General features: G+C 40.4%; 1 protein-coding gene across 5 annotated transcripts in view; it reads left to right on the top strand.

The window, feature by feature from the left end:
* ANKS1B (ankyrin repeat and sterile alpha motif domain containing 1B) overlaps window positions 1-21,275 on the top strand; it is a 1,160,119-nt gene that overhangs the window by 808,170 nt on the left and 330,674 nt on the right. The window lies entirely within an intron of this gene.

Here is a 21,275-nt window from a genome sequence, read left to right as displayed (position 1 = left end):
GGGTTTTTTGGACTGAGGCTTCAGTTCCTCACAAGCTATTGGCTGAAGGCATCCCTCAGTTTCTTGTCACATGGGCCTCTTTGTAAAGAATCTCACATGAAGCTAGTTTCAACAGCACAAGCAAGTGAGAAACAGGAAAGTGCTAGCAAGATGGAAATCTTAGTCTTTTGTAACATCCCAACCTTTTACCTATTCTGTTCATTATAATCAAACCACAAATCCAGCCCAGACATAGGAAGAGGTATTTACACAAGGATGTGAATATCAAGAGGTGGGATCACTGGGGCTATCTCAGAAGTATGCCTGCTACAGATAGACTTTATAATGATCCACTTTACAGTCTAGTTTCCTTGTCTGCATTTTCAGTCAAAATGGAATAACTATTGCATGGTTACAACAATAACAAAACGCATTTTTTATTCCCATGGGCCATCTTCATGGTACTATGGTATTCACAATTAGATGATTTAGTAACACATTAGTAATCACCATTCAAAAAAAGGCATATGTCTCAGATCTGATGTTGTTGTTCAGTCACTCAGTCATGTCCAAGTCTTTGTGACCCCATGGACTGCAGCACGCCAGGCTTCCCTGTCCATCACCGACTCCCAGAACCTGCTCAAACTCATGTCCATCGAGTTGGTGATGCCACCAACCATCTCATCCTCTGTCGTCCCCTTCTCTACCTGCCTTCAATCTTTCCCAGCATCAAGGTGTTTCCCAGTGAGTAAGTTCTTGGCATCAGATGGCCAAAGTATTAGAGCCTCAGCTTTAGCATCAGTCCTTCCAGTGAATATTCAGGGTTGATTTCCTTTAGGATTGACTGGTTTATTGCCTTGCTGTCCAAAAGACTCTCAAGAGTCTTCTTCAGTACCACAGTTTGAAGGTATCAATTCTTCAGCACTCAGCTTTTTTTATTGTCCAACTATCACATCTATATAGGATACAATCATACAGAAATCAGAGACCTTGGAGATTTGCCAATTGCACTTAATGCTTCATGATCTGAATGCCACTCATCTAAGTGATATATACAAATTAGTAATCCTATAAAACATTACAAATTTTAAAAACATGTTCAGTCTTTGTTGGTGCCTCATTATTGAAAGGAGCATACTTCCATTTATAGTAAGGAAATGAATTGGTCAGACTCTCTTGGACAATACTTAAAGGATATTAGCAAATTAAACGCATTTTTAAAAAAAACTATCAAAACTAGAAAGTAAGAGCAATCATTGAACTTTATACCTCATCGGAACAAATAAATGCAGGCCACAGTTAACCAAAAAAAAACTTTGGGATACAGAGATACTGGCAAGGACTAAGAACTCAAACACTTTTTTTTTAATTAAAATTTTTATTTTTAATTAGAAGAGAATTACTTTACAATATTATGATGGTTTCAAGACAATAAATAGTAGTGGAAGTTGTGGCAAACTAGAGAACACAAACCCTGCCTCCCCACTCGAAAAAAAAAGTCTCCTTTCCACTTTATCAATTAAACAAAGCATTAGGGACCAGATTTAGTTACAGCTGTGACTTTGCTACTCTTGTGTCATAGAGGAAGAGAATCTCTCCAAAAATTAAAATCTTAATACAACTTTATATCAGAGAATCCCTGATTATTTCAGAGTTCAAAAGAGCATTGCAAATGTGTTATTATCTCACCTTGGCTTCCTGCCCAAGATTCTGCTCTTAAAGACCCTAGTTCTTTCAGGGTGCTTGAAATTCAGATGTTTGTTGATTCTAGTCTTGATGGTTGATGAACATATGTGCAAGCTTTAGGGGGAAAGTGTACAACCAATGTAACTTCTTAATAACTTCAGAAAGGAAGTTTCAGTCTTATTTCCTTGTCACTTAGGAAAATGATAGAAACTCATTCCTATTGCTTCTGCTGTTTTTCAGAAGGGCAACCACAAAACATAGGCTACCGACATAGATTCTATTGTTGTACCTGCTGACAGGGTAACTTCATTCTCCTGTACCAAACTGTCTCTCCATACACCCTCCTCCTTTTGTCTTGCATTTCTTTCTTTTCAATGGCCAGTATCTTAAACATCATGCCACTCGATGCTGACCTACCGCCCTGTGGCTATCCAGTTAAAGATATACTCTTAAAGTCCCACATACGTATGTGCACTGTTAGCATGGGAACCCTAAAGTAAACTGAATACATGATTTAAACCCATGGTCTAACTGAGGGCATAAGATATTCTGCTTCCTGTAGGTCTGGTCCTTGGTGAAGCTGTGGTGTTTCTATTTTCAAGATCTATCCAGTTCTGTAAATGTCTTGTGGTTCTGGGGCAAAGAGATATGCTCACTTAAATCAGAGTAAAAGATCATTTCTTTTTCAGGAGAGATATTGGTGCCATTGAAAAAAGGAAGAAAGAGTAATTGATCTTAAGGTTAAAAACTTAGGTCATTTGGAGTAAATAAAATAAATTTTGAAGTGACGGCAAGTCATTCAGATCTATCTTGTTATTTCTTAGCCTATATAATCAGATAATGAACTCAAGCCACTGTTAACACTATTAACAGTACTGTTAAGAGTGGCTTCACACTATTAGATTTGTTTCTTACTCACACTAAGTCAGTGACGGCTTAGGCAGCTCTCCTCCGAGCAGAACCTTGGGGATCCAGGCTCATTCTGTCATGTGGCTCTCCCATCTTGGAGTTCTTTGAGAACTATCTTAAGGGGAGAGGGGAGAGGGGAGAGGAACATGAACAATAACACTGGATGTTCTGTTGCCAGGCTCGGAAGTGCATCATTTATTTTAGTCTGCGTTTGATGCACCAGAGATGAGTTTCATGACTCTCACTAACTAGCCAAAAAAATACAGTCTCCCTTCCCAGGAAGTACTAATGGAATTCTTAAGAGTCTAGTCATTCTGTGTTAAAAACACCTTTTTCTTTCTGTACCTTGACTGCTGCCTTTCTTCACACAAATGTTCATTCCTTAAGATTTATTCCTTGGAGAAGCCTTTTATGACATCCTTTTTCTGGGCTAGCATGCTAATTTAATCTTCGGTGCTCCCATTACACCTGATAAGACTGCCTATTGACTAGTTTGTCTCTCTCACTCAAGATCAGGATCTTTGTTATATTCATTTTCATTTTTTAAGCATGGAGCACCTGGACATAGTAATGCTCAGTTAATATTTGTTAGATTGGACTGAGCCAAACAAGAGTGCAGATTAGAAGTCAGTCCTGAATAGGTCAGGATAGGACTCCCGGGTTAGGACATTTCCCAGCTTGGCACCTTTATATTTAAATGTTTTACAAAGAAGTAAGGCAGGTCCTTCATGAATATAATATCCATACCCTGATGGCCTGCATTTTCTTCCATAGACCTTCTCCACCATGCCTCATGCTTTCTATTTACAAGTGGATAACCAGTCTATTATTCAGGAATATATTGGGAGAGGGAATGACCATTTTATTTATAAAGTTCTTTGAGCTTTTTGAAATGAGAAAGTCCAGTACACACAAAGTACAAAATAGCTATAGCTGTTTGAGCTAGATAGATATCCAAATACCTACCAGACGTGAGAGCAGTACAGCCCCAACTCACTTATGGATGCTCTGTTTCAAGGTTTTTATGCCATCTCAGAAAGCGAAGGTGACTGCAGCATTCTTCCTGAGCTAAAGATGGAGGATTTTCAATGTGTTATTTTAAGTGAATTTATCTAGGAATAGTTTATTATTTAGACCAGAGAACTGAACTATCATTGTACTCATTATCCCCCATGATGGTTACAGAGAACTATGGGAGGAATTCTGCAAGTAAAAGGTTCTGATCTATCACAATCCCCAACGGCTGTCATCCTTCAATTTTGAGAAGTTCATCCTCATTTAATAAAAAAACAATGGCTCCCTTGGAGTGATATGAAAATCAGCAGTATGAGTAAAAGAATTTAGATATCTGAGCACTTCCTCTTCCTAGTGTAATTCTCCCAAGAAAATCACAGTTTAGGGAAGCAAAGGACCTTAAGCTATCCAGCTCAGGGACTTCCGTAATGGTCTAGCGGTCAAGATTTTACCTTCCAATCCCTGATTGGAGAGCTAAGATCCCACATGCTTCATAGCCACAAAACCAGAACATAGACAACAGAAGCAATATTGTAACAAATTCAAAAAGGACTTTAAAAATGGTCCAGATAAAAAAACCACATTGTGTTCTATTAAAACATATATATATATATATATATATATCCAGCTCAACCTCTTGCCTAAATCCTTTCACAGGTGAAGATAAGCATAGGTCATATTAAATGGCTTGCCTCAAGGCAGATTGTTCCTTAGCAACAGAAAAGTGAAAGTGAAGTCACTCAGTCGTGTCTGACTCCTCTCGACCCCATGGACTGTAGCCTACCAGGCTCCTCCGTCCATGGGATTTTTCCAGGCAAGAGTACTGGAATGGGTTGCCATTTCCTTCTCCAGGGGATCTTCCCAACCCAGGAATCAGAGCTGGAACTATATCCCAGGTGTCCGCCCTCACGCCAGTTAGCTCCTGGATGATACTTGGCTATACCCAAGTCTCTGATGATTATGTATTTGTGAGAGAAACTGTAAAAGTGCAAAAAAGAACCAAGTGACTAAACACAAAAAGGAATTGTTTATAAAATTGTGTTTCCTTTTAAGTTTCAGGCTAGAAAGGCCATCTTTGCCACTTCTATAGTCCACTAAACTTCCTTCTTAGGACTGGGAGGGAAGGGCTGTGGCAGAGATCAAAAAGCCCTAGAAAAGCAGGAAGGAGACAGACTTGAAAAAGGAGAAAGGCAAACGTAGACCAAGTCAGTTGTCCTGCAGCTACTGAGGGTCAACCCACCTGTTTATTCTTGTAGGTGGCCTTACAGAAGCTTCGGAATTGCTGTGTCAAAAGGAAAAAAAAAAAAAAAAAGGCATAATGAAATAAAGCAAAATAGCTAAAATAATCTTATTTATTTTATTCTTTAATTTGGGTAGAGAGGAAGGAAAGATAGGCAAGGTGAAAGGGCACTCTCTAAGAAACGTCTTTAGAGCATTAAACTACACGGAGATGACATTTTTATAGGATTAAGCCAGGAAACAGCATGGTGTAATAGTTGGGAACATGGCCAGAACTCCCTGAGTTTGATTTTATCTGACCCATAGAGGTGTGCTGAGTATTAAATGAGTCAATACTTGTAAAGCACTTAAAATGGAACTAGGTGCATCATATGTGCTGTATTCATGTTTGTTAAATAAATTTTTAAAAGAAGATTGAAGGTGAATGGATACATGCATATGTATGACTAAGTCCCTTTTCTAACCACCTGAAACTGTCACAACTTTGTTAATTAGCTATACTCCAATATAAAATTAAAAAAAAACTTTTAAAGCTTATTTACAAAAAAAAAAAAAAGATTAAAGGTGAACCAAGAAAAAAGTGAGGTTCCTTCATCCATTTTTATGTCTAAAATTCATTACATCAGGTATAAACAATAAGCAAAATGAGTTGATATGCAAACAAAAAATAGTCAAAAGATGTCCTCTCAGGTAGTAAGGGAATAGACAGAGTGACAAGAATGTACGAATGCTGTGTTAGATCGATAAACTAGGATTCAGGCCCAGGCAGCTTAACTGAGGTTCTTAACTATATTGTCTAAACGCTATACTTTAAAGCACGATGAGGATACTAAGTGGATAATCCCTTTAAATTGTCTTCAAGCAACTTAGAATTTTATAAAAAGGAATTTTCTTGAGCTTTTATTAACCTAACTTAATTCTAGGTTGACCACCTACTACTTGTGTCATGTTGGACATATTACTTAAATTCTATAATTCTGTTTCCTTACCTGTAAAATGGAGATGTAACAGTAGAGCCTACCACATTAACTTACTTTGAATTATAAATTTAAAAATGTGCATGAAGCTCCTGTCACTTAAAAGGACTAAGTTAATATTGGTCTTAGCCACTTATATTTGTTCAGTAACTGCTCACTAAATTAGCAAAACTTAATAAAATTGGGGGGTGGGGGCAAATTTGCCTGGGGCCAAAAAGCAACAGAAAGGAACTCAATCACTGATATAAGATAGTTTACGACTAAAACTGTCCATGACTACATTGGAATAGTGAGCTTTCCATTCCCATTTCTCACAACGCAGATTATTCACATTTTAAATAACGGAAAAACTTTAAATTCTGATCATCATCCACTAAATTAATTTTTAATACCTTTAAGATGATTATTTAACCTATCAGGAGCTAAGAGAGAAGGTATTTAAAATCATAACTGGGGCCTTCTTATCTAAGAAATTAAATGAATAAGCATAATAGCAAGAGGGCTTCCTGTCTGCACCTCTTAGAGGTAATGTAATCAATCCCCAGAGCTAAGTGGAAAGTGGGAGAAGAACAGAGGAGATAGTACTTCAGACAGCAAGGGCTCAGTAAATGTGGGTGGCACAGAATAGAATAGAAGTGAATTGAGAAGCTGCATGTTCAGACCATGACAGGTTGGCTCCATGAAATTGTTAAAGACATTCTGATTTCATAAAAAAAAATTAGCAGAACTAAGTAAATTTACACAAGAGCTCCTAAACAATATACCCACAAATGTGAAGAGCCATTATCCCCCACCTTTCCTGTACAATTGAATTAAGTTCTAGTTTAAAAGTTGAGTATAATTTGGCTATACTTCTTACTTTCAATCAATGGCAGTCAAGTGAGAAATCTCTGTTCAGTTTATGTCTGCAAATGCCTTGAGCATCTACTTATGTCTCAGACACAGTGGAAGGAGAAAAAAAGATGAAGTTATATAGTATCTGCCTTCAAGGAGATTGCCATCTAGCAAAGAAAGTCAACCCAATATCCAAGTGATTTTCATAAAAACAGAGCATGAACAAACTGTAATAGAAGTAAAAATACAAGCTTTGAGCATTAAATGGAAGGCAAGTTCTCTTCTGCTCAAGGAATCACAAGAAGTTCCTGGAGGAGGAGGAAAAGAAAAGCAAACCATTTTTCAAAATGGTTTTGAACCACGGTTTCAAACCATCTTTCAAAAACCATAAATCAAAAAACCATTTCTATGCACCTTAAAAACTTCTTTGTTGTGTCAAGACTGGGGATAGCTCATGACACTCCAAGCAAAATGTGACCAGGAGTATTTGCTTAGCTTGTTCAGGCAGATAGATATGCTACTTTTTTCCCACTTGTAATAACCATTGTTTGAAATACAGCTAGTGCCGTCAATCCAGTTATCAATTTCATCCATCACTTTGCCCTTCAAGCTATAATGAGTGAGTCAAATGCTTCAAACCCAAGAAGACGCCTGGAGTCCTTTTCGGTGAAGCCGCTAAACTAGAACTGAGTTACTGTTCTCCCACCCCTAAGCTAAGCAGTTTTTCATTCCGTGGTATTTCTTTGTGGTTATTTTCTGTTGGTGTTCAATAGGAGTTTAAATTTCCATCTTTCAGGTTCAAATTTGATGCTTGATCTTCTGTGAACTCACAGTGAACACTTTACTTAGGAATCCACCTTTCACCTTTAGAAAAATGGCTGGCCATTTTTCTAGCATCTTCTATTTTAGTAAAAAGATATTCAGCTTGGTTTTTTTGGGGGGGGGGGGAGGGGAGGGGGTGTTTTATTTTGTTAGTTAACAGATAACTACTGCTCTTATCAGAGGAAATGAGTACTCAAGAAGCCACCAGATTCCTTCTTTCATGTCTTCAAGGGTGCTAAATAGATACACTTTAAATGATTTTTAAGGTAATAATTTATGAATCACAGAATTCTAGCAGGTTAAAAGCTTTTTATTCAATGCATCATCAGTTTTAAACCTCAACTCCTTCTCTATTTAGAGGCTACTTCTGGATGGGAAAGAATTGTATTTATAATTTTCTAATACTAAGAGGTAAATATATTATAGAAATTGTTGAATGTGAAGTTTTCTCCACAAATGTACCATAGATTATTATAGTAAGTGTATAGAAGATTGCTTTTCCTGGCTTTTTCCTTCCTTCCTTAGAAGGACTGCTGCTGAAGCTGAAGCTCCAGTACTTTGGCCACCTGATGCGAAGAGCTGATTCATTGGAATAGACTCTGATGCTTAGGGAAGATTGAAGGCAAAAGGAGAAGAGGGTGGCAGAGGATTAAATAGATAGCATCACCAACTCAGTGGACATAAATCTGAGCAAACTCTGGGAGACAGTGAAGGACAGGGGCTCCTGGCGTGCTTCAGTCCATAGGTCACAAACAGTCAGACACAACTTAGTGACTGAACAACAGGAGCATAGAAAATTGATTTCCCTGGCTTTGTCCTCTGGGACTCAATTACATTATTGTCTATCAACATTTATGGTGTTCACTTTCAACAGAACACTTTTCTAAGTGCTACTGATGTAGATACAAAGTAATAATTGACCTTGCAACCCAAAGACCTTAGCATTTCCAATAGTGTGTGTGTCAATCGCTCAATCGTGTCCGACTCTTTGTGACTCCATGGACTGTAGCCCAACAGGCTCCTCTGTCCATGGAATTTTCCAGGCAAGAATACTGGAGTGGGTATCCACTCCCTTCTCCAAGGAATCTTCCCGACCCAGGGATCAAACTCAGGTCTCCTGCACTGCAGGGAGATTCTTTACCATTTGAGCCACCAGGAAAGCCCCATAGGGCTTTCTGATAGGATTGGGGCTAAATGACAGACAGGACAATTCCAGATGCATAAGGTCTGCAGACACCCACGTGCCCAGATGATCATCAATGAATTTCTTATTCATCCAATCAGTTCATTTTGGCTCTATGCTAGGTTAAGAGATGGGGGTGAAAAACGGATAAGACGTGGTTCCTGCCTCAAGCAGTTCTACCCACACTTTGGACAGAGACAGATATGGCAAAAACTAAACTACTGTGTGAAAAAATATGCTACAAGAGGAAGGGAGGACTAAGTACATGGAAGCCATGGAAAGTTTTCTGGATAGGTACATGATGCTTGAGTTTAATTTCGAGAGATTAATAGATATGTTTAGCAAATAGAGCATTGAGGGAATCACTCCAGACAGGGAATGCTGCCTGTGTTCTGTCTAGATCTAGAAACAAACGGGAGAGATGGATGCTCATATTCATCCATTCTCTCTCTGTCTCTCTCTTACTCACTTTAATATACACACACACACCCACTCACACAGGCACTCACTTCTTTAAGTATTAACCCCAAGAGAAATTATGGAAGAAACTCCTCCCAAACATCTCCAACTCCTCAAGTTTTATTTCTTTTCTGGAACTTGTAAAAACTTTGGCACTTAATTTTCTTACATTTGTATATATCTGAAATACACACACACACAGAATTGCATATTCCTAGAAAGAACCTTAGACCTTTTATATTTTTATAAATTTTGTGCTTAAAAATTCTTGTTGCATGAAATAAATAATAATTACTGAAACTATTGTTAGGAACTGATTTACTAGTAGGGATTCACATAATTCAAGCTGAAAATTCTTAGTTACTTCAGTGTCTGAGGTAATAAAAATTCTGAGATGACCAAAAAACAAACAAACGCCCCAATCTATAAGACTGGAGACATTTTCCTAAGAGTCAATCTATTGTCTCTTCTACCCAGCGGTGGTGGAATAGTTCTTAGAGTATTCCCTCACTATAGATAGAAAAGGAGTTCTCAAGAATCCCAGGGGTTCTCAAGAATTCCAGGCAGGGCTTCAAACTGCTGTTACACTTCTCTGCATGTTCCAGACCTCACTGAAGTTTTTCCTAATATTCATTCTGGGTCTTTCAAGTCATATGTGCACCATTAATCAGACCAATTGTTGACTGTGTGACATCTGCCTTTTTCTCCCTTTCTCCCTCTAGCTTATTGTAGTTGATGATTCTTGTTACCAAAGCTTGAAACAATGCCACCAGAACTTACCAAAATTGTTCTTGGTGCTGTTAACATCCACTGAGTGTGCCAAGTCTGCTGCTAATTGTTGCCAAAGGCTGCTTCAGAGCTGCAGGGGCCCAATGTGTCAAAGGTGCTAATGTCTGTGCTACTGCCTACAGTGCCCAGGCACTTTCCATCAAGGGCACATTAGCCAATGCCAACTGAATATCCTGCCAATATCACTGAAACCTGCCAGTGTGGGCACCATGACCAACTGCTGGTGCCCAATGTTGAGGGCACCAATATCTGCAATATGGCGCCATCTCTGCCTGCTGATGAAGTTGCTGGTGCCAGTTCTGCTAATTCCTTTTGTCCCCAAGTCCCAAAAATGTTTCATGATACAGATTTCATATTGAAGCTTCTTATTCTTAAGGCATGATCCACAGGCGCTGAGCCAGGGTCCAGATCCTGAAATCCATGCAGAATCACCCATCTCCTTGAACATGTGTCTGTTATCCTGTTAATCAAATACATATGCCTAGGCCACCTTCTTTGACCAGGAGAGTCTTTTGAGTATCCTGGGTTGTTCATTGAAAACAGACTCATGCAAGACCTACCCTGCAGTTATCCATACGTTCCCATGCTTGACAGATGAATGCAGTCCTGTTCAAGCTGAGACCCATGCCACATGGGTGCAAATCAAGTTGGCAGAGTCCCATTCCAGGCTAGAGAACAAGGAGCACTTTATTTTGTGTTTCAGGAAGTTGTCTGGAATTTGACCACTTCTCACCACCTTTCCTCGAGCACCCTCGCCCTGTCTCTCTTGGGTTACTTCCCCAACTTCTGAACAAGCCTTTCTGCTCCTACCCCCTTGCTTCCCTGTGCACTCCTCTCAACACAGCAGCCAGAGTGACTGCTGAAATGTAAGCCAAATCAGGTCACCACTCTGTGCAAATTCTTGCACTTGCTCCCTGTTTCCCACAGAATGAAAGCCAAAGTCCTTACAGTGCCTTCAAAACTTTACAGTATCTGGCCCCTGATTATCTCTCTGACCTGTTCCCTGCCCACCTCTGCCTGCACGAGCTACTTCAGCCCCTGGTTTCCTTGTTATACTTTAAGTGGACATCAGCTCACTTCCTCCTGAGGGCCTTTGCTGTACCTGTTCCCTCTACTTGAATCCTCTCCCCCGAGTTGCCAACAAAGCCAATTCACTCTCTTTAAATCTTTGTTCAAATCTTGCCTTCTGAGTAAAATGTCCCCTAACCACCCTATTGAATACTACATTTCAACTTTAAATCAACCCTGAATATTCATTGGAAGGCCTGATGCTGAAGCCGAAGCTCCAATACTTTGGCCACGTGATGTGAAAAGCTGACTCACTAAAGAAGAGTGGAAGATGCTTTGAGAGATTGAGGGCAGGAGAAGAAGGGGGCAACAGAGGATGAGATGGTTGGATGGGCATCACCAATTCAATGGACGTGAATTGATGCAAACTCTGGGAGATAGTGAAGGATAGGGAAGCCTGGTGTGCTGAGGTCCATGGGGTCACAAAGAGTCGGACACGACTGAGCAACTGAACAACTGAACAACAACCACCTGTCCCCATGCAACCTCCAGAACCCCCAATCCTCCTATTGTACTTGCTCTTTTCACAGCACTTATCATTTTCTGACATAATTTCTCTACTTTTTATGCTTGTCTATTATTATCTGGCTCCCCAGTTAGAATATAAACTTCACAATGCCTAATACTTTTTTATGTTCCATTCACTGATGCGTCCAAAACAGTGCCTAGAATACAGTAGACATGCCTTATGTCTTTGCTGAGTGAATAGTAGATGGGTGAATGGATGAATGGGTGGACAGATGGATGGGTGGACAGATGGATGGGTGGACAGATGGATAGATGGATGTGTTGTGGGTCCTCAACTTTGTAACTCCTATTTTTTTTGTGACCTTTTGTATGATATCCTTTATACTTCCCCACCCAAGCAGAACATAAGTTATTCATTTATATACTCCTAACTTCGGTTTTATGATACATTTATCAGATTGAAGTACTTCAGTGGGTATGTTATTATGCACATGCCTGGAGGCTCTGAGAAAGGACATGGTTTTTAAATATCAAATAAATAGAATTGGCATTCAGAAGGTTCATTATCTTCTGAAGACACAGGTTTGGGGAAAAAAATATTTTTTAGTTGAGACTAATAACAAGCAAACAATTTTCTTGATTCATAGTAGCATTTAAAGTTTCTGTTTCAAGAGCAAAGCAGTGTTCTACATACCAGTGCACTACATAAGCATTGTAGGGACACGGATGTCAGCAAACATGTACTATCAGAGGGAGGAAAAAGAGGGATTCTGTGTCTTTTGTTAAATAGAGTTCATATCAGTGGTGGAGACTGTAATGTGAGTGATGGTGGGCATTGTTCAGCACCTTATTCTAGTTGCAGTAAATCCTCTCCATCTTTAATCTGAGACCTTGTTTCATAAAAGAACTTTGCAACAAGGAAATAAATTAAAACAAATAGTGATATATAACAGAGGGCTCTAGGGTCAACATGATCTCAACAAGGATTTTAGAAATGAAAAGAGGGTGAAAGCATGTTCTTTGATTGAATTTTCAAAAACACCCCTTTTACCAAAAGCTTCAGAGAGAAGTACAATAAAAATGATTCAATAAAATCATTCAGCCCCAGTGACCATGTTTACATGTGTACCGTGCAGTGGTTGCACTGGTCCTTTCATCCACGTCCCCACAGATCTTGCCTCGCAGACAGCGGCCAGGTTCTCAGGTGATGCTCCAGAGAGCAGTTACTCTGTGTGTGCACAGAAGAAACCTGATTAGCAGTCTGCTCACACTGTTTGCAAAGCTATAAAGAGGCTGCTTTATGGTTGTTAGTGTTGTTATTGTCATTTTTTTCTGCCACGATTTATAGAACTTCTCTTTTTTGGCACTTCACTCCTTTAATTTGTAATCAATCCAGTGCCTTTTAGGAAGGGTTACGCCCCTAACTCTGATGGCTAGAAGGTTCGCTAGTCTGGCTAATGCTTCTGTTTTGTTCACCAAACATCTTCATTGTGCTATTGGAAGTTTATCAGCACACGTCTTAAAAACCTTTCTTATCTATGCACTTTGTCCATTGCTTCCCTTCCAGTTTACTCCACTGTCTAAGACTTGTCAAAATAAGGAATGCCTCAGGCCCTCTCACGGAGAAGGCAATGGCACCCCGCTCCAGTACTCTTGCCTGGAAAATCCCATGGACGGAGGAGCCCGGTGGGCTGCTGTCCGTGGGGTCGCTAAGAGTCAGACATGACTGAGTGACTTCACTTTCACTTTTCACTTTCATGCATTGGCGAAGGCAATGGCAACCCACTCCAGTGTTCTTGCCTGGAGAATCCCAGGGACGGGAGAGCCTGATGGGCTGCCGTCTATGGGGTCACACAGAGTCGGACACTACTGAAGTGACTTAGCAGCAGCAGGCCCTCTCATGGCTAGACCTTAGTTTATTTCTTTTATTCATTAAATAGAAATCACAGGGCATAAAGTGATAGTACCCAGGCCAAAGCGTTTCACTTTCCCTTTATTCACACAAAAGGTAGTGCCACGTAATATTCAGGTATCACCTCTTCATGCTCCTGCCCTGTTCCTAAAGCTGGGAATCTGCAGTTGTCTGAACATTCAAGTATGCAAAATCAGCAAGGCTCAGTTGGTGGTGGGAAAAATTAGAGGAGGTACTATTATCTGCAATTAAGTCCATGCTGCTGCTGCTGCTAAGTCGCTTTAGTCGTGTCCGACTCTGTACGACCCCATAGACGGCAGCCCACCAGACTCCTCCATCCCTGGGATTCTCCAGGCAAGAACACTGGAGTGGGTTGCCATTGCCTTCTCCAATGCATGAAATTGAAAAGTCAAAGTGAAGTAGCTCAGTCGTGTCCGACTCTTAGTGACCCCATGGACTGCAGCCCACCAGGCTCCTCTGTCCATGGGATTTTCCAGGCAACAGTACTGGAGTGGGGTGCCATTGCCTTCTCCAGCTATTAAGTCCATAGTGACATCTAAGCACGATTCACTTACCTCTGAGTGTTTAAGATTCTCCCCATTCTTTTGCAGAAATTGTCTCAATAATAGGGTCTTATTGCAAACCAATGGGCTTCAAGAAACAGATTTGTATATGTTACGTGTCTCCCTCCACTGCTGCCGATACACAACACAGAGGCTTTATCACACCCTGCTTCCTAACAAGAGTCACAGTATATTAATCTTTCAATTCCACAGAAAGAATATCACTACATGAAGGACCCAGAGTCTCAAGCTCCATAAAGGGCATTTTCCAAAAGATCACTTAAAACCCCTCACTATGAGATAATGTGTATGAGATCACTTTGGGTTTTTAATCTCATATGATTGTTAGGTGATGTTCTTATCATTGATAGTCCTATCCCTTTGGTGGACATGTCTCTCCCAGCAAAGTTACACTATGACAGCACTTAGACGGTGGTAGATAGACTTTTTTTTCTGGGGCTCCATGATCAGCGGATCTGCCTTCCTCTTTTATGTTCAATCAGTCTTTTAAGAGCCACTGATGAAACAGCACAGTGATGTCTGAGCCCAGGTCTCAAAGCCTATAGGAGATCTGATCCTTGCGCTACTTGATAGACCTGCATTTAGACTTGGCAGCACACTGTCCGTTAGCACTGCTTGGCCTGGCTTATTATCAGGCCTACTGCTAGTCCAAGTCTTGGTTAGCAGCAGGACAGAGCAGAAGAGGCTGGAACAAGGAGCAGGGAAGTGGGGGAGGTGCCTGACCATGTCAGCCATCTGTGTGACAAAACTCCTATCGGGGAGTCTGAGAGTACAAAGTATATCCAGGTAGAAAAGAGATGCCACGATCCACTGCAGCTTCAGAGGCAAGTTTGAGTTCCTGACACATCGAGGGTGTTGCACCAGCAGGCTCACAGTAAGTGGTAGTCAGGTTTGTGTGTATCTGGGGAGCAGCATGTCATACGGAATGCTGCCCTGCCCAGATGAGGACCTCCACCTCACATATAAGGTTCCAGCATTTCACGTATAAGGATCCAGCTCTCACCAAGTCTCAGCAAGGCAGCTTCTTTTTTTTTTTTGTAAGTAGCTGCTTTGAATACAGAGATTATTAACCCCAAAATTATCTTCGGCTATGCCTCTCAGCTGTGATTTCCAAGAAAGGCAAGCAAAACCCCCAAGGCAAGAGACAAGCCCTCTACCCCACTCCAATCTCCACGGCACTCTTGGGCTCATTCCTTTATGTCTCTGACCTTCCTCAGCCGCGAGTCCTCATTTGTCACTCCTTTCCTTGCCTTTTCCTTGTGCTTTCTAAAAACTTCGTCTCCCACCTTCTCTTCCCATACAAACTCTTCAAAAGAATCATTTAGATTGCACTTTCTATGTCCTTATCTCTGACTTACATTGCAACCCAGCACAGCCTAGCTTCTGGGCTCTTCTCAGCAAGATGCCAGACCCCTGTGAACCTTTCTCCCTCCTCCTCTCAGCAAACCTCTTCACTCATCCCAGTACTGCGGCCCACAGCCTCCATACAACTCTGCTCCTCTCTCTTCTCTTGTTGTCTTGACTATTCTTTCTTCAGTCTCCTGAGTATAATCCTCATCCTTTACTTTGAAAATGTTGGTTTGTCCTCAGGCCACTTCTTTTCATACTACATGCTCTCTTCAGTCCCATCCATGCATGACTGCAGCTCCCACTTGTGATAAAAATAACTAAGATTCATCCAGAGCTTCTTTGTGCTGAACACTGAACTGAACACGACTTGCATTATATTGTTGAACATTTATGGCAACCCTCAGAGGTAGATATTCTTTTTTATCTCTCATAATACTTATCAGAAAATGGATGCTTAGGAAGGTTGAAGAGTTTGCTCAAAATCATACAGCAGTCTGTGCTGCTGCCTCAGACTTCTCCCCCAAACTTAACATTGCTATTCCCCAACATCTTTAAATTCTCACATCTCAAAATTATTCATGTCACTTTCTTCTATTTTCTTTTCTTTCTCAGCTGGTAATACCACCAAGTATCAGAGCTAGAAACTTGAGGTTTCCTACATTTTTCCACCTATTATCCCTTGCAGTGTTGTCACAAAGGGATGGTGGTGTGATTGACAGAAAGATGCCAACAAAGGCAGTTAAAAGAAATGAAGTTTCTTTTAATGGCAACAGATATGAAAACTTATGGCTTCACAAAATTAAAGACAGTGCAGTGTACTGTCAAATGGAAGTACAGGCTTCCTTTAAATGTTCTTCATGAAGTTACCGTATTTAATTTTTAATTCTGTTTTTACTAAAGGCTAAGGCTCTGAATTAGAGACCTCCTCGTGATTTAGAGAGTAGAATGCTTACTTCTCCCCTGTAACAGTCTGACAGTGAGCAGTCCAGGTTTGCATGTGGACTCTGCTCTATGCAATTCTGGAAGGACTCAGGACCCAGGACCTTCCATCTCTTGTTCTATCATCCTCTAAAGTACTACTGTTTAAAGTGTGGTCCACAGATTGACAATGTCAGCATTGCCAGGGAGCCTGTTGGACATGCAGAATCTCAGTCTCCCTTCAACCTGTTGACTTAGAACCTGAAGGTTAAGGTCTCCCATATGATTCTTATGTACATTAAGATGTGAGGAACATTTCCCAAACTCTATAGTATTGTTTTGCCCATGGGACCAAAGCTAGGCTGTCAACACAGGTGTTTCAGCTCAAGAGAAGACCTGCCCCCGACCCCAAAAAAAGGAAACTCTAGAGCAAAGAATCTTTTAGGATAAAGGTGATCTGAAGTTACATTAACACTTTCAGTGGCATCCCATAGGCTCGAATGTATTCTCATAGAAGCAACCAGAAGAAAAGCTACTGTATCACATATCTAGTTAAGTAGGTATGAGCCTAATTGAAGCCTCATTACTGTGGAAGAAGAGAGAATAGTTTTTGATGGACAACAATGGGTCTCAATTTTGTAACACTCTCAGACATAAAAATATCGGCCAAATTTGTTATTGAATTTTTTAAGTTCCTTATTCTCTTGATCTAATTACCATGCCAGTGTCATAATGCCAGCTTCATAACTTGTTGAATTGAGAACTACTTTTTAAATTTAATCCCAAATCTATTACAATGTAATTCCATTTTCTCTTATTTTTATTTCCTTTTTCTATTTTTGTTGCCTTCCTCTTTTATATTTTTCATCTTGTGGGTCTATCAGTTTATAAGGTAGTATCCTTGTCTGAACAGACAAAGCTGGTCTCAGGCAGAAAGGATGACAGACAATAAATATATATGTATGTCCATGCATATGTGACAAGCCCAGAATATTTCAAATAAAAGTAACATATTAAGATAAAATAAAGCTATAGTGATCATGTGATCTTACAAAAACCTTCTAGGTCAGTGGTTTTCAAATATTTCTTTTTTAAGCTTTCTTTCTTCTTACCTATGTAAGACACTTAAAATATGAGTTATTCAACTGAAGTAGACCAGGCAGTTTTAGAACCTCAGCTGTTTAGCTGTCTTATAATGGCCCCCTTGAAGCCCTAGGACACTGCAGAGCACTGTCCTAGGGTCAGTGATCTCTGCCTGCTTTGTGGCTTGTGATGTTAACAGTGTGTTCCCTCTGAGGCCAAGTTTGCTTTAAGAGGCTCCTGGAGGACAGTCAGTGCCCATTTGCAGAGAATCAACAAGACATCATGAGCAACAAGGAAGATCTTTGATGCAAGGTACCAAGATATCCTCATTTTCCTGAGACAAGCTTTCTTCCCTGCTGTCTCTGATTGCTATTCCAGCTTAGGTTTTCCCCAAACTTTGGGATTCAACTAGTTGAATAGTATTGCCTTGTTGCGAACCTGTTATCATGCCTGCTCACCACTCTGCCTCTCAGATTACAGACTGTGCCTGACACCCATTCATGCTCACAGTACGGCGGGCCTGGCAGCCCCTCGAGCTATCTATCCTTGTCCTGCCAGATGAGCCTGCTGAGAAAAGAGTATCACCACTGCTAATCTGAGAAAGCAGTCACCATGCTCCTTGTGGGCGCACTCAAGAAAAAAGTGTGGCTGACATCTGACTCTAGCCTAAATGTCCTATGAAATTGAAAGTGTTAGTCGCTCTTTGCAACCCCAGCAACTGTAGCCCGCCAGGCTCCTCTCTCCATGTCCCATCTTGTACTGCATTTTTTTCCTTCTGCCTTTAGGTTTCTTTCCTCTTTACTGGATAAATAACTATGACACTAATTTGATATTAATATACAAATTATAGAGTTGTAAGATTTAGGAACTAAAAGGGAACTTTGAGATTATTGATCTAACACCTTTATTTTATAGATGAGAGCACTGAAGCCTAGAGGTGAAGTAACTTGCCCATGGTTATACAACTAGTAATGGTATAGTCAAGACTGCCAGCTACAGAAACAAAGCCCAGTGCATTTTGCAATGTGGCATGTGCTGTGTGTGCTCAGTCATGTCCAACTCTTTGTGACCCCAGGGACTATAGCCTGCCAAGCTCCTCTGTCCATGGAATTTTCCAGGCAAGAATTCTGGAGTGGAATGCCATTTCCTACTCCAGGGGATCTTCCAAACCCAGGGATCGAACCCATGTCTCTGGCATCTCCTGCACTGGCAGGCAGATTCTTTACCATTGCACCATCTAGGAAACCCATACGGCATACTACACAGCATACTCCCTAGAACTGGTCCTTGGTATTTAATAGTTTTAAATACTTGTAAACATTAAGTTAGGCCATAACAGGAAGCCTCATTTGTATAATATGTAGTACAAAGTACACATCTCCCCACAAATGGATGCCATGCCACTAAAATTAATTTGTCCTTTTGTCCTCACGTGTTCATTAAATTGGGCTTCCCTAGTGACTCAGTTGGTAAAGAATCTGCCTGCAATGCAGGAGACCCAGGTTCAATCCCTGGGTCAGGAAGATCCCCTGGAGAAGGAGAAGGCATTTTAGTAAACCTTTAGCAAATGGCTGCCATATATAAGATGCTCTGCTGGGCACATGAGAGACTACAAAAGTGGCTAAAACCTTGTTTCTTTACCAGGAGGTTGACAGTCTAACTAAGACAGATACTCACCTCTCTAACTATAATAGAAATCAAACTTTAATAGAGCTATAATAGAATTTTGTGCAAATTACTACAGAAACCTGGTAGAAGGTATGATTAGTTTTGACTTGGGAGTAAGGATAGCATTGGAGAAGGCATCATAAAAGAGGCAGCATTTGAACAGGATCTTTTAAGAATGGATAGAATTTCAACAGAGAACAGGGGAAAATAGTATTCCTGACAGAGGAAACGGTGTGAGCAAAAGTGTAGAAATATACTAGAAATATAGTAGATTATGCCTCAACAATTGTACTCATAAAATAAAGAGTTACTTAGTTTAAGATTAGTGAAAATACAGTACACTGATGTTTACTAGATGAGAGTCACACAGCTTGGATAGGATGCTGACGTTAACTTAGCTTTCCAAGTCTCTCTCAGTCATTTGCCAGTGAATTCATAAAATAAAAAGTTTGGAATATTTTATATGTTGACTTGGTTAGGCCACAGTACCCAGATATTTGGTCAAACACCAGTCTAGGTGTCACTCTGAAGGTATTTTTTAGGTGAAATTAGCATTTAAATCAGTAGACTTTGAGTAAAGCAGATTACCCTTTAATGTGGATGAACTTTATCCAATCAGAGAAAAACACTGAGGTCCCCCAAAGAAGTCAAAGGAATTCTTCTCCAGGCTGCCTTCAGGTTTGAGCTGCAAATTCTTCCCTGAGTCTCTAGCCTGCCCTGCAGATTTGACACTTGCCAGATTTCAGACGCATGCGTGTGTATATACACAGCCTATTGATCCTGTCTCTCTGGAGAACCCAGACTAATACAAACACCAAGAGTTTTGAAATAAACAGTGACTTTATTAGTCCATGTTCCCCTCTATGTCAAAATATCAGTGGTTTATAGCAACAAAATATATGTATATTTTTTCTTCCTCATGATTCAGCTAACTTCAGGTGGACTCACCCACGCTCCAGAGAGCTCGGGTAGACTCCAAGCTTCAGCCTAGATTTAGGTCTGCTCCACAAGTCTTCATCTTTCTCGTAGGGCTAGCAGTTGTGTAACTACTCAGCACTTGTTTTTCTTATAATAGAGTATAGGAATACAATAGGATAATTGGATCACAGGAGTGCAGAGGCCTCATCTAGAGACCGCCACACTGATACTTCTGCCTGTTCCACTGGCCAAGGAAGTACACAGCCAACATCAATGGGATGGAGTAGTAAGTCCAGCTATAGCAGGATTCAATGCAGATTCCTTGGCAAGGGGCACAGAGGTATAATTCTCATCCAGGAAGAAAGCAGAGAATTAGAAATGATTCAATCAACTTGAGGGACCTTGTTAGATATATTTTTAAAAAGTAACTGTCAACTGTGGAAAGGAGGGTATAAGGAGGTTAGCAGACATAAACTCTTTCTAAAACAAGGTAGAAAAGAAAAGGAAGCAGTGCAAGAGGAAAGAAGAATTTTGATTGGAAGTTGAAAAGATTAGCAGCCAAAAGACTCAACATATACAGTTTCAAAATAAGCATGGGCCTAATTTAGGGCACTAAGGAGGGAAGGAAACTAAGTTATTGAAGACATATATTCAAAACTGCGCTAAGCAGCATGCATACCTTGTGTCTTATGATCCTTACAATACGGCAGTAGATACTGCTGTCACATTCCAAAGTTCATTTTGGAAGAAGAGAATTGAATTGAAAGACACTTTGTAAATCAAATGCAGAAGACTTATTGGCCTAATTAGATATGAGGTAAAATGGAAAAGAGAAAGATGACTCCTAAGCCTCTACTTGGGCGATGGTGTGCAGTTGTGGTTCAGTCACCCAGTCGTGTCTGACTCTTTGCGACCCCGTGGACTGTCACACATGGAACTGCATATGGTGTGATGCTCCCCATTGACTTAGTTGGGGAATGCAGAGGGAGGGCACTTGTGAGCCAAAGGAAACACATTTTGCTTGTGTTGGTGATACTATAGGACATCTATATGAGATATTTTACAAACAGTTGGAAATTTGTATCTTAGAGCTCAAGAAGCCAGTCCTAGAGAAACACTGCAGAAATAAAGGCAGAAATCATTCCAAGCATGGAAAATGATATTTGAAAAGACATGAATGTGTCTTGCACACAGGTCATGTTCATGGAATGGCTAGCAATTTAGCATACTGTTTAGACAAACTGATGTGTTTAATTATATGTGTGAGTTTACATACAGCAGAGTAGTGTGAGATGAGGTTGAAAAGATAACTTTGTACTTGGTCTCAGTTGTCCTAGAATGCTGGAAAAGGACATTTGGGCTTTTATCAAGAAGGAGCTTCTATAGGATTTTGTGCAAGGGTTGACTTAAGAGCC

The sequence above is a fragment of the Bos javanicus genome, chromosome 5, assembly GCF_032452875.1.
Source record: "Bos javanicus breed banteng chromosome 5, ARS-OSU_banteng_1.0, whole genome shotgun sequence".
Lineage (NCBI taxonomy): Eukaryota > Metazoa > Chordata > Mammalia > Artiodactyla > Bovidae > Bos > Bos javanicus.
Note: the sequence above shows the minus strand (reverse complement) of the source record. Positions and strands in the feature narration are given on the sequence as shown.